Source organism: Pantherophis guttatus, chromosome 1 (genome assembly GCF_059756535.1).
Source record: "Pantherophis guttatus breed Tessera chromosome 1, ASM5975653v1, whole genome shotgun sequence".
NCBI lineage: Eukaryota > Metazoa > Chordata > Lepidosauria > Squamata > Colubridae > Pantherophis > Pantherophis guttatus.
The window spans coordinates 29,920,407-29,935,564 of record NC_142063.1 but is presented as its reverse complement, the minus strand read 5'-3'; the positions used below and the strand labels follow the sequence as shown (position 1 = coordinate 29,935,564).

Here is a 15,158-nt window from a genome sequence, read left to right as displayed (position 1 = left end):
GAATTGTACCGTATTTTCCAGCGTATAAGACTGGGCGTATAAGACGGCCCCCGACTTTTCCTGTTAAAATATAGCGTTTGGGCTATACTCGCCGTATAACTAAGTTTAAAACTTCCTAAACTTTAAATGGCTAGGTCTAAAAAAGAACAACTTAAAAAAACCCCAATTAACTATTTTTTTAAAGCTCCCAAAGGGGAAAAAACTTACCCAATAGAACAGGGGTCTCCAACCTTGGCAACTTTAAGACTTGTAGACTTCAACTCCCAGAATTCCTCAGCCAGCTTTGTTTTGCTGGCTGAGGAATTCTGGGAGTTGAAGTCCACAACTCCCTGCCTGCTTGATTGCAGGCAGGGAGTGGCTTGCTGATGGAATGGATTCAGGCAAGTGAAGCAAGCCAAGCGCTGCGACTAGCAGCTAAGGTAAGCAAGCTGGAGGGGGAACACTTTTTTCCTTTTACATGGCTCTGGCGATCCCAGCTGCGTTGCCTGATTAGCAGGCAATGCAGCTGGGATCGTCAGAGCTTGGATCGCCAGAGCCATTTAAGGCTCGTCAGAGCCTTTCGGGCTTGTCTGCCTGGTTACAGGAGAACACACCCGGCGTATAAGACGACCCCCAACTTTTGAGAAGATTTTCATGTGTTAAAAAGTCATCTTATACGCCGGAAAATACAGTAATATGATTTCTTTTGTGTTGGCTCACCAAATAGCAATAGCACTTAGACATATAAAATTTCACAGTGCTTTACATCCCTCTCTAAGCGGTTTACAGAGTCAGCATATTGCCCCAACAATCTGGGTCCTCATTTTACCAACCTCGGAAGGATGGAAGCCTAAGTCAACCTTGAGCCGGTGAGATTAGAACTGTCGAACTGCTGGCAACTGGCAATCAGCAGAAGTAGCCTTTAGAACTACATTCTAACCACTGGGCCACCATGGCTCACATGAGGCCGGCCATTCTATTCATTGAATAAATCTAGCTAATCTAATAATGTCAGAGTGATGTGTGAAAGATTTCTGATATAGGTTCATGGAAATGCTGACCCTCTGGAAGCAAAGGAGTAAATGTAGATTCTTTGCTATGGATCATTAAGTAAGACAATGAATGTGTAATTGCAAATATAGAGTAAAATCCATGCTTATACAGGTAGTCAATGCTTACCAACTGCCTCGTTCAGCAATCATTCAAAATTACAATGGAACTGAAAAAATAACTTTACAACCAACGCCTGCATTTACAACCTTTGCAGCATCCTTCGGTCATTTGATCATCATTACGGTCAGTACACATTATCCGGTGCCTGACATGATGCTTTTCTCTCCCCCCCCCCCTTGCAAAGCATAAAAGTTGGAAAGGAAGGTATTACAAGACACAATGGGGAATACACCAGGCTGTTTGTGTAGCGTAGTGTACTCACGGCTGCCAGTGCCAGTGCATTGTTTTTGATGTGTATTCCCTACTGTGTGCCTGCTTACTCTCTTGTAATCCCTTCCTCTCCAATGAATGTAAATACAAACATTAATTTCCTTATTAATTATCCCAGCACTGAGGTGAGCATTCTAAAGAGCAAGGGAGTAGTTAGAAGGAAAACAAAAATCAAAGGTGCGAAACTAATTAATTTTGTCTGTTTTGTCTGTAGCTGGGGTGAGCATTCCAAAGGGAAGGAAAGGGAGGAAAGGAAAATGTAACTGTGGCCAGATACTTCCCACTTAATGTCTGCTTCGCTTAGTGACAGAGTTGCCAATCCCAATTGCAAGTACTAAAGAGGTATCTATATAATTACAGTGCAGCCCTTCTGAAAGTATATTGTAGAGCTGGAAAAGAAGAAGAAAATGGCAATCTTGGAGGACAGCAGCAATATCCTAACATAGAAACACTGCAATGTTGCAGGATTTTAGATTAGTAAAAGTACAAGGAAAGGCAGATAGAAGTATAATGATATACAATACAGATAAAACATAGGGGTTTTTTTCTTCCTTTATTTTACTAGGATGCAAAGCAATGTTTTTCAAATTTTCTGCAATCACCGACCATGAAATAAACATTTTGAAAATGAAGTGACTACCCAGTTCAACAAATGCTCCCTTATCTTTTTGTTTAAGAGTATCGGAATTAACTTTTTGCCGAATGAAATAAAGATTGTGATTGCCTTCTTGTATATTCTATGTTTAAAACCTTTAAAATTGAATTTTGTACCAAAAAACTAATCTAAAATTATTTATCACTTAGGCAAAATAAAACTTTATAAAATAATTATGTATCTCATTCCATAATAACAATAAATCTACTGGCCAACAATCTTCAACAGAAACTTCTGGCTATTAAAATGCTAGGAAATGAAATCCCAAAGGTGCCTTTTCAAGAGGCAACTGGACTTCGTTTCTCTTTGAAGACATTTCGCTTCTCATCCAAGAAGCTTCTTCAGCTCTGACTGATGGCGGGGAATGGAAGGATTTATATTCCTTGCAGGCAGCTGGTCATTTGCATTCTTTTAGAGAGTCGTTGAGGCCACTTCAAGGTCTTCAAAGAAAAACAAGGAAGTCTAATTGCCTCTTGAAAAAATGCACCTTTGGGACAACCATGACCTCAATGACTGAGAATCTCCACAGACATTTAGAGAATGAAATGAATCTCCAGCCCAATGAAATCCAATGTATTGCCTATTCATGCTTTTCCTGCAGTTTCAGGTGCCTGGTTGAGCTATCTTTTGAAAAGCACATATGGATTCACAATAATTTACTGCACGTGTTCACTATTGTCAGTTTTTTTTTTAATGTTGGTACTCACGGTGCTATTGTATTACTCTTTTTTTATTTCACTGGATTGTATTTGACAGCTGCAGCCACTGATCCACTCTTGTGAATTCGCAGACTCCCAGGGCAAGGGGAGAAGCAAGGACTGATATGACATCTCATGAAGCTGGTTACCCAGAGATTCAATTACAAGTAATAGTCATTCATGCTGGCTACATTTCCCCTTCATGTGTATGAATACCCATTCTGCAGAATAACAAACAGAAAGGGCATCATGTCCAATTTGTGGGGTTTTGGTGAGGCATCCTGCTGAGTAGTATGGGAAACACAGGTTTAGATTCTCTTTTCATGTTCACATGTGGGAATTATTGTCATATCTCAACACAACTCTCTCTCCTGAAAAACAAAATCTACACAATAATAATATGGAAGAGCTCCCTGCCATGATTTGTGGAAGCTAAACTTTATGAAAATGATGACTCATAATTCCCCCCCATTCCCCAATGTTTAGATATCAGGAAAGTAATGGGAATGGCAGACATTTCCTTCTTTGATATGGACATTCTGCAGCAATTGAAGATTAAAATGAAAATCTGTCTACAGGCAGTCCTCAACTTATGATCACAATTGAGACCAGAATTTCTGTTTCTAAGAAAAGTGGTTGTTAAATGAGTTGTGTCTGACTTTTTTTTTTTACCTTTTTGCTATGGCAAAAAGTTCTTAAGGCTGTGATGGCGAACCTGTGGCACAATTGCCACAGGTGGCACGCGGTGCCCTCTCTGTGGGCACATGAGTCATCATCCCAGTTCAGCTCTGCCACACATGTGCGCGTGCCTCCCACCTCCCAGCTGGTCATTAGGTTTCTGCTGTGCATGCGTGGGGGCGGAGCACATGCGGGGGCAGCACATGCATGAGCAGGGAGACACGTGCGGGGCGACACGTGCATGAGTGGGGGCGGGGTGCATGAACAGTGCAGTGTGCACATTTTGGGGGTTTGGGCACACACGCACACGCATTTACATATTCGGGCTTTGGGCACTTGGTCCGGAAAAGGTTAGCCATCACTGTCTTAAGGGAACTATGAAGGCATTAAACAAATCCAGCTTCCCTCATTGACTTTGCTTGTTAGAAGCTGGATGCTGGCCTAAAAACCAGGAGACTGTCAGTTCTACTCCTCCTTTTAGGCATGAAAAGCCAGCTGGGTGATTTGGGGCCAATCACCAGGAGACTGTGAGCTCTAGTTCCGTCTTAGGAATGAAAGTTAGCTGGGTGACTTTGGGCCAGTCACTCTCTGTCAGTCCAACATACCTCATGGGGGCTTTGTGAGGAAAAAGCGGAGGAGGAATGAGTATTTGGTATGTTTGCTGCCTTGAGTTACTCATAAAGTAATAAAGATGGGATAAAAATCTAATAAATAAATCAAGAAAATAAATAATCATTCCCCTTTAAAACTCACTTTCCCCCCAGACTTTCACTTAAACTCTCCATCTGCACACTCAGTTAAAATGAAAGCCAAAACCACGGAATTGCACTTGCCTATATTTATCTCTCAGCACACCTCCTGTTCCTTCCTTTCATTCTGCTATAGCTGGAAGTTTTCCTGTAAGCTCTTTGGGGCAGAGGCCTTTTGTGGATCATGTTTCACCAGCCACTGAAGCATCACGCAGTAACGTATACTTAAGATTGAAGCTTTGAGGGTTCCCACAAATCTGAGTCAAGGTCGCCTTCTTTAAACTGTATAATTAGGTCCATTTCGGTATTTAAAAGACTGAATTCAACTTTCAACGAGATAAAGCTAAGACAAGAGGCAACAGGTGGGTGCAAAGCTGACAGGAAAGGGGAGGAAAGCCTAGAAACAGCTGAGTATTATTTTTACTAGGTTGAGAAATCCACAGTGTCACTCAATTCAATCCTGGTAAGATTTCATCCTCTGTAGAGCCTCTCTTCTCCTACGCCAACTGTACAACCAGAAGAAATGCCTAAAGATTCTGCAACTGGAAGCAAATCACAAGGAACAAATAATGGTGAGATAGAAAAGCTTTGCTCTATTTGCAAAAAACTCCCAAATCTTTGTTGGAAAGAGGAGATGTGGCAGATTGTAATAAGCGTTTGGATGTGGGAGAAATACACGAATAAATCCAACTTTTAATCTTTACTGCACTGAAACATGGGAAGTTTGTTTATTCTACTATTTCTCCAAGTATAGTATATTACAAATGGCAATAGCATTAAAGGCTGGCTGCAGGAAGAGAAATACAGCCTTCCAATATTTTTTTTGGGGGGGGGGAAGAGTGGCAGTAAGTCACAGGATCACATATGGCCCTAACTCTTTCTCCAGCTGTCAGAGCCCCTCTAATCACAAAACAGCTAAAAACTGATGATTGTATTCTGCTACTTTCAGGTGAGAAGCAAACCAAATTTATGAAATAAATTCTTAAATACAATTAACATTAAAAAAAAGCAAATACCTCCCAGCTCTACCCCAAACAGAAGAAAATTCAGAAAAAGCTGGCCATCATTAGATTATTATTATTGTTGCCCTGCCCATTGGACTTGTTGGCCCCTTGAAAATTCTTATATAACCCATTTACCCTGTCAACCTTGCCCTAAAGAAAGCTGCCAAGGACAAAATCTAAGGACTTTTGGTATGAAAAAACAGATGCCTGAGGCTTCTTCAGAACTGGGAACACATTTCTTGCTTGTTCAGTGCAAATATATATCTAACCTTTATGCCTTCACAGAACTATGATCAACACAGTCCTGGGTAGTCACATTTAGCCTGCTTTTTTCCCAGTCTTTCTCAAAGGACTGTAGAGGAACCCATATACAGATAATCGTAGACTTCTAACCATTCATTTAATGACCGTTCAAAGTTACAATGGCACTGAAAAAGTGACTTATTACTGTTTTTCACACTTACAACTGTTCAGCGTCCTCATAGTCACATGATCAAAATTTAAATGCATGCAACTGACTCAGATTTATGACGGTTGTAATGTCCCAGGTTCATGTGATCACCTTTTGCAACCTTCTGACAAGAAAATTTAACGGGGAAGCCAGATTCACTTAACAACCATGTTACTAACTTAACAACTACAGTGATTCACTTAACACCAGTGGCAAGAAAGGTTGTAAAATGGAGCAAAACTCATTTAACAACTGTCTTGCCTAGAAATGGAAATTTTGGGCTCAATTGTGGTCATACGTCAAGAACTACTTATACCATTCCCTGAATCTATTCACATGAATAGATTAAAAAGTGGTAGAGGAAACATACAAAAGAGGAGCCCCGCATTAGATCAACCACTCCTTATGATCATATTCATTCTTGTTTCTCTGGAAAATGTACAATTTTAAGGCTTTAATGTCATTCATTTGATAGACCAGGTGATAATAATCCAAAGCAACAAATATACCTAATAATCCTCCTCCTATTTTCCCCACAACCTGTTAAGTGAGTTGGGTTGAGAGAGTAACTGGTCCAAACTCTCCTAGCCAGTTTTTATACTTAAGGCAAGACTAGAACTCACCATCTCCTGGTTTCTAGCAGGATGCCTTAAAGTTGCCAAAGTTGGAAAATGTTGGCCTAATCTCTGCTTTGGTTGCCTGTTGTAAAGAATATAAGGGACTGAAAAATTGCTTCCATAAACCTCAGTGCCGCCAAGTCATAATGATCAACCAAACTATCATTTCCAAATGGTAATGATCACACATTAATGCATTAACATTTCGATGCATTCTTATACTGTGTTTCCCTGAAAATAAGACCGGGTCTTATATTAATTTTTGCTCCAAAAGGGTTTATTTTCTGATTAGGTCTTATTTTTGGGGAAATACAGTACTAAATGCATCCATCTGGCTGACAATCTTAACTGGGGCTTATTTTGGGCGTAGGGCTTATATTACGAGCATCCTGAAAAATCATGCTAGGACTTATTTTCCGGATGGGTCCTATTTTTGGTGAAACAGGATATTCAATCTGTAAATAATGCAACCACTTGTAATCTGACATAGAAAAAGTGCTGTATTATTCTTTAGAACTCCAAAGTATGCTCTTGGCTTGTATAAGAGATGCAGTTCTTCAAGCAACATCTAAGGAAAAAGGATGTGGAAGCTGCCCAGAGCAGAATGAAAATAGTATGTTTGAGAAGGCCACAGAAGTGTGTGGAGATACTCGATGAAGAAAAATGCATCTAATGGAATGGCTATTGCAAGAAACGAGGATGAAACAAAGCTATTGCTTAATAGAAATGTTGCAAAGTCAAAAGGAGTAAGAAACAATTAAAACAGGCAGAGAAAATGCAAATAAATGTTGACAAAAATTAGATATTGTTTTGGAAGTAGGTGAAGGAGATTAAACAAAGACCCTCTAGCATCATGAATGAAATTAAAAATAAAAATGACTCGGGATGAAACTGAAGTGAGGAAATGTTGGAGGAGTAATTTAGATAGATAGGTAAGTCCTCCATTTACGGCTACAATTGGGACTGGGATGTCCATCATTAAGCGAGGCAGTTAAGTGAGTCATGCCCAATTTTATGATTATTTTTTTTTTTGCTGTAATTGTTAAATTGGTAAGTGAATCTGGCTTCCCACACTGATTTTGCTTGTTAGAAGCCAGGTAGGAAAATCACAAATGGCAATCATGGACTCCCATGTAATTATGGCATGACATACAATAAACTATCATGAATATGTGCCAGTTGCCAAGCATCCAAATTTTGATCGTGTCACTCATCAAATTTGGTACTTGAAGCATTTTGATATGAAAATTTTGTCCCAGCACTCATCATTTGTTTGATACTCAATGCACAAGCTAAAACTTGTCATTGTTGGCTGCCTTGTGACTCACTATATTATTCCTTATGAGAAAAATTTGTTTGGTACTCATCATTTTTGGTACTCATCATGCCTCCCAGAACCAATTAATGTTGAGTACTGAGGTACCACTGAATACAATTTGAGTGTCTGAGGGTTACTGTGGTTGATAAGTGAATCACATGGTCATTAAATGAATCCAGCTTCTCCCGTTGACTTTGCTTGCTGGAAGCTGTCTGGGAAGGTCACAAATGTGTGATCTTGGATGCTGCAAGCATCATAAATACATGGTTGTTGCCAGGCACATGACTGATCATGTCACCATGTGGACGCTGCAATAGTTATAAGTGCAAGGACCAGCTGTAAGTAACTTTTTTCAGCACCACTGTAAATTTAAACGGTCACTAAATGAATGGTCATAAGTCAAGGCCTACTTATAAATACATACAGGAAGCTTGTGTTGTCATAGACTGCAATGGTTGGGAATGTGAATGTATGTGAACTGTTGTGTAAAAATGATGCTGTATTACCTGAGAACCCAAATGATTTCCTATAAATGTTAACCTAAACGATGCAGTAGGGTATGGATTTGAAAAATTTATCAAAAGATCAAGATAGTTTTGTTTCACATGGAAAGAAGTAAACAATCACATAAATGGTGAAAAGCAGATGCATTTGTATACTTCAGTAAAATGTTCATCCTTAGATAGGAAAATGGATGGAGAAATGTTAAGATGTGAAAATGCTGGTAGATGGGGTAGTATACTGTGAATAATGAATGTTCGTTGAAAGAAAAAAAAACAGTTGTGTGTTTCTGCCTTCACTGTTATTTGAAAATGAGGGAAGTTATCAGTTTTTCAGGGTAGACCAGACCAAGCAAGAGATACAAGAATTCTACAAATGCTACTTTATTGTCGTAGAACAATAAATATTGTCCAGGTTGCTTGCTGTCCCACCTAATACTAAACAAAATCAAGGCTTATTTTGAGATATTTTTCTCACACTTTCTTCTATTTCTGGATTGTATAATTTCTTATCCACGTTCCCCCCACTGTTCTTTCCTCCTCCTCTTCATAGTTTTCATATACCTTCCCCAAGATCACTCTGAATACCTTTAGAGATGGCCATGTCAAGAGAAAGACAAAACTAAAATAAATGCAGTGGAAATGATTTGCTTAAGAAGCATATATGATAAAACAGAAAAGACAGGGTCAACAACTGAACGCTGAATGAATGTGGAAGGAATACAAAAACGAATGGCCAATACTGAAACAAGTATGCTGAGGTGGTTTGGTCATACAGAGAGAATGAAGATCAAACTGCAGTACAAGCATAGGAAGGAAGAAGAAATGGGATGAGAAGGAAAAAATGAAGGAAGCTGTAGCTGGATGAAGTTGAAGTTCCACAAAAAGAAAGAGAAGTTTAAATGGCCATGAATAAAATGGTAGTTGGATCTGCTGAAATTAAGGATGGTTTGCAAGGCAGAAAATGGTATGGAGAACTAAACTTAATAGCAATAGAGTAAATCACTTTTGCTATCTTTAATCACTCTTATTGTTTCTTATTTATGCCCAGTGATAACCCTTACTCCAAAAGGAAATTGTATGAAGGTTGTATACATATTTATGCATTATTTTTTTACACTTCAGTCTACCTCTCTGTGATCCTAAGCAGGTTGACATAGGTTGTTTCAAATAAGTGACTATTGGAGCATAGCTTTTCCAACAAGCTACCTTAAAATGCATTCAAGCCATGCTCATATCACATTTAACCAAAGTTAAGGCAAATAGGAATGCTATCACATGAGAAGTAAGCAGGCCATCCCATATGCTAAGTATCTCCACTGCAGCTGAAGAACTGCAAACTCTAGCTATGAAGCAGCAGCTAAGAGAGAACAGCCCATTCATCCACCTTTCAACTCTTCAGGCCCCAGTGCTCTTACACCCGATAATTTATTTTTAATCCTGCTTTGCTTTCTTGCCTAACTTCATAAGATTAGATCACTTTAAACTCTTTTATGCAGTGTGGTGGTATTCATGAAAGACACCACAACACTGTTCCTCACAGACTATATAAGGAAATAGCCTAATTCCCAGCAGGGTTTACCACCACAAATTCAAACAGAGAAACCTCTCTGTCTTGGAATGGAGCCCTGGAGTGATTTCCTAAAAACAAATTTCAGAGTAGCTTTCTATGCTTTGCAAAATTCAGCAGGAAGCTACCATCAAATGGCCCCAGCAACAGCTGCCCTCAAACCCTGCAAGCCTTATGTTCTCATGTGAACTTGAAAGAACACTCACCATTCTCCTCCACAATGAACACTGGGGGCTCTGTTCAGAATTACACTGAGACTGGACAAAAAAAAGGGGGGGGAAGAGAATGACACATTTTTAGCACCATCATCCCCCTCCCTTAACAAAACATGTGCTAGCAGTGGGGTATAAACATTTCATTCACAGGCAGCAACAACTGTTTTATTTTCTTTAAAAACGGGTAATAAATAACCAAGTGGATGTTTATTTTGCAAGTGACAATGGAGTCAAATGGTACAGCTGTGCAACAGATCCAGATTTGAAGGGTGGAATGTGATTAATGGACACACAAAGCCCTATTTATGCACACCTTGAACCAAACTCATCTCTGGATTGTGCATCATCTAAACAGGGCAGCTGCGTGAATAAACAAACGACTAAGAATGTTGCAAACCTGGATCTCTACACACAAAATATACCGAATAATCAATTAGCAGTCTACAGCTCTTCATTCTCAAGGAACAGTTAAAGGAATTACTTTTAAAAGTCTGAAGATAATAAACACATAATGCAGACGCAGAGGTCCTATATTTGATATCTTCCCAATATTCCAGGAATAGCAATGTACGCCCAGCATTTCATAGACGGCAACACTGTATATCCATACATTAGGCTAGATACATACATACAGTACATAGCATTACTTGCAAGCAAGGGCAGCAGCAAGAGCTCTTTAAGCCCTTGAGAACAAATGTAGCCACATAGTCCGGCTTCTTAATCTCTTAACATGCTACCTGATCTAGCTCAAGCCCATCAGTAGAAAACCAAACCAAATCCAAGTGCCTAATGTAGCTTCCCTCAAGCTCCTGTTTATTCAGGCAGTGGAAATTTCCTTCCACTCTACCCCATTCTCAAGCAGAATTGAGGAAAGACAATTACCCCCATCTACAAATGGATGCCTTCTGTTGGCAGTGGGTCACTTGTTCAGTTTTCATTTAGGATATTTTATTTGGTTGAAGGAGGAGGAGGAGAAATGTTCAGAATTTTTTTAAACTTTTGCGATTTTTACCCAAGGAAGCTACATTTAAATAGCGCTTTTCTGTTAGGAATCTTTACAAAACCATACCCCAAAGAAATAAAATATTTGATGATACATATTTTAACTGCAGCATGAATAACATATGCAAAAAACTGGAAATAGGAAAAAATCCCAACTGAAGAAGATCTAATAGATAAAATCTTAGAATGCGCTGAAATGGACAAATTAACAAAAGAAATTAAAGAAAAAGAAGAGACAGATTACTACAGAATATAGAATAAATGGTATAATTGGTTTAACACTATCTATAAAGAAATATTTATTTATTTATTTATTTATTTATTTATTTATTTATTTATTTATTTATTCAATTTATATACCGCCCTTCTCCTAGTGGACTCAGGGCGGTGCACAGCCAAAACTAAAATACATAACAATACAAAATTTAAAATTAATTAAAAGAATTATATACTTTGGCCTGAATTAAAACAGTGCGAATTAAAACCCATTAACAAATTCAAACTAATCAATTAATAACCATTAAAAACTAAAAAAGGGGGCAGGGTTCACGCCAGCCCTGCTTGCTGGAAAAGAAGAGTTTTCAGGGCACGGCGAAAGACCCGGAGATCCGATATCCTTCTTATCTCCGGGGGCAAATCGTTCCAGAGGGCGGGAGCTGCCACAGAGAAGGCACTCCCCCTGGGGGTCGCCAGCCGACATTGCCTGGCCGACGGCACCCTGAGGAGTCCCTCTCTGTGGGAGCGTACTGGTCGGTGGGAGGCTATCGGCGGCAGAAGGCGGTCCCACAAATACCCAGGTCCTATGCCATGGAGCGCTTTAAAGGTGGTAACCAACACCTTGAAGCGCACCCAGAAGACCACTGGAAGCCAATGCAGCTCACGCAGGAGAGGTGTCACATGGGAGTGACCCCTTGTTCCCATAATCCCCCGCGCGGCCGCATTCTGCACCAGTTGGAGCCTCCGGGTACTCCTCAAGGGGAGCCCCATGTAGAGAGCATTGCAGTAGTCCAGGCGGGAAGTGACGAGTGCCTGAGTGACTGTGCGTAAGGAATCCCGATCCAGAAAGGGACGCAACTGGCGAATCAGGCGGACCTGATAAAAAGCCCCCCTGGCCACGGCCGTCATATGCTCTTCTAAAGACAGCCGTGCATCCAGGAGGACGCCCAAGTTGCGAGCTTTTCTTATGCTACTACAAAACCATTCCTAGATTGCCAGATTGGGAAAAGCTAGTGTATGTTTATAAGATAATTGAAAAGTATAGATTTAAAAACAGAGTCTATCCCCAATATTTAGAATGACACAACCCCCGAGTGTGCCAATGAACAAAAAGGCCTTTGAATGTACATATGTAGATGAACTTTGCCTCAAACAGAGATACACCACTGATACCAGAAGGAAACCAGGAAATGACATATACCAACACTTCCCAGGTTCATCTCTCTCCAAAAGAGCATTTTATTGCTCATCTTCACAATTTTTTTTCAGTTCTTATTGTCAATCCTGACTCGGTCTTGCAAAGGATAAAGAAACAAAATCAAAAAGCTCATTCCAAAAAAAGACAAATATTAGAATCCACTGAAAATGCTTGACTAGTGTCAAAACCTTTACTTGAAATCACCATCACCCACCATAAGCCCCCATGACTCAGCTGCACTTTGCACACTTGAACTCTAAGTGTTCATAAGAAGCTACATTGAGCATGCTCAGTTATGGTTGCTTAAAAAAAATAAATAAAAAACTAACATACTTCTGAAATCAGCAATGCATTTTTCCTGACTTTAGAACTTTTATACTGAACGGAGATGGGGAAGCTTGAACCCAAAGGTCATTCTCTCTCTCACCAACTGAAGAAACATTTGCAGTAAATTCTCTAGGTGCCATTGTTAAGGGTCTTTTAGGGAAGGCTTTATCCCTGGCTCCTTGAAGCTGCTGTTCCCTAGGAGCTGGATGACATCTCCAAAGGTGAGGGCTGAAGTTGAGTCCAAACCATTCAATTGATGGGGGGAGTATGCAAGGAGCCAGGGTTTCAGCTAAGTCAGTATCCATTCCCAGGTAATGTCCTAGAGCAGGGGTCTCCAACCTGGGCAACTTTAAGACTTGTGAACTTCAACTCCCAGAGTTCCTCAAGCTGGCTGAGGAACTCTGGGAGTTGAAGTCCACAAGTCTTAAAGTTGCCAAGGTTGGAGACCCCTGTCCTAGAGTGCTCAAAACATTGCCCTACATGATCCCCATTCTTTTAAGAAAGGGAATCACTGGTCTTTATTTCAGATAGGAAATCTAAGGCTACAGCAAGAGTGTGGTTTGTCTAATAAATCCAAGGTAGACATGAAGCTTGAATGAGCAGCCTCTCAATTTGCTATTCACAATACAATCTTATGCAGGTCTACTCAAAAGTTAGCTCAAGTTTGTTTATATAAGAAAAATGTGTTGCCTCTCAACATTGCTTCCCACACAGTTTACACAAACTAGACAAAGTCTAAAACATCTTAAAACATCACTCTAGAAATTCTTGAAAAATGGTTTTATCATGTAACAATGACTCCACACATTGGGTATTATCTCAGAAAACATACCTCCCCTTTTTCAGGTTGCTATCTGCCTAACCTCAAACAGATACTTGATCTCAAAACTTCAGCAACCCTTCCAATCTGGCACTCTTTTAGAACAAAATGTCCAAAATTCCTTAGTTGCAAACCCAAAACATTTGAAAGGTGCCAGATTGGGAAAAGCCAGTGTACAAGATTGCAGACTTTAGTCTGCAATATGGCAAGCTACTGTTATGTGTGTATTGTGTACATATTTAGTATAAGGTTTTCAATGGCAGCTTTTGTGGATTTTTTATCATTCTCTTGAACTGTTTCATTGTTTAGCCCAGTGGTTTTCAATTTTGGCAACTTTTAAGATGTGTGGTCTTTTAAAACAGGAGTCTCCAACCTTGGCAACTTGAAGACTTGTGGACTTCAACTCCCAGAGTCCTGGGAGTTGAAGTCCACAGGTCTTCAAGTTGCCAAGGTTGGAGACTCCTGCTTTAAAAGATCACTCCTCTCTCCCTCTAGACAAATATAAGCAATATAGATAAGTCAACACCACCTCTTGTATTTTAATTTTTTTAAAAAAACCACTTCCTCCCATATCTCATCCCCTATCAATAATCAAATTACAAAAAACACTATCCTTTAGTTTGCATTACTGTAGTTTTTTAAATTTTTTGTTCTGTATTTGTAAACTTTAATAAAATTATTGTTAAAGAAAAAAGAAGTGGGGACTTCAATCCCAGAATTCCGCAGGCAGCATGCTAGGAATTGAAGTCCACACGTACCTTAAAGTTGCCATGGGCTGAAAAATTCTGGTTTAGCCTATCACACTGCATATATAAAAGGAGGTTTAAGTAGATGTGTGCAAACCTTCTCTTAGCCATAAATCGCAAGTTCTAAGTACTTGTGCTTTCCTCAGCCATGGTTTAATCAATGCGACAGAACTAATTAGAAGTGCACCACATCATTCACTATCATTTTCAAATCACAATAGCTCGATCAGCATAACATGTAATGCCAGTACCAAACATATGTGTATGCTTATCTCTTAAGATAACTCTTCACTATTGACAATAAGGAGATAATAACATGGAAATACATATAACTGATAAAAATTATTGGGATAATATATGTGAAGAAAAATCTAAAATACATTACATAAATGTGATGTCTTGTAAATTTTTGTCAGTATTACCTGCACAAGTATTTTGCAATGGTTGCTCCAGAGAACTTAAAAAGAAACTTTATAAATGGATGTCAAAACTTTTTTTCACTGTTGAGAAAAAATGACTTTTTTTCTTGGTCTTTAGAGCAGGGGTCTCCAACCTTGGCAACTCTGCTGGCTGGGGAATTCTGGGAGTTGAAGTCCGCCAGGCTTAAAGTTGCCAAGGTTGGAGACCGCTGCTTTAGAGGACAATCAATTTGTAGTCCTCTAGTGCTGTTGGACTTCCAGACTCTTTAATCACAGGCAGTGTGGAAAGCAGTGAGAATGAAGGTAGATCCAGTACAATTGTTTATAAAAATCAATTTCCTCCATCTCTTCCTTAATACATGCAAGATGAACACTTAATTATTTTTTGCTGCATATCATGGGTTTGCTTCCGGGATACTCCAATAATTTAATCCTTCCTCATAGGGGAAATAGCAATATAAACAAATTCTAAAGTATCAATTTAAACATGTACATATTTTCTACAGTTAAAAATAATATTTCAACCTATTGGCCAAGCCACAAAGAACTACCA

At 39.4% G+C, this 15,158-nt stretch overlaps 1 protein-coding gene across 3 annotated transcripts in view; it reads right to left on the bottom strand.

Moving 5' to 3' along the window:
- Nucleotides 1-15,158, bottom strand: part of SAMD4A (sterile alpha motif domain containing 4A) — a 147,031-nt gene that overhangs the window by 127,601 nt on the left and 4,272 nt on the right. The gene's annotated exons all lie outside the window — the stretch shown is intronic.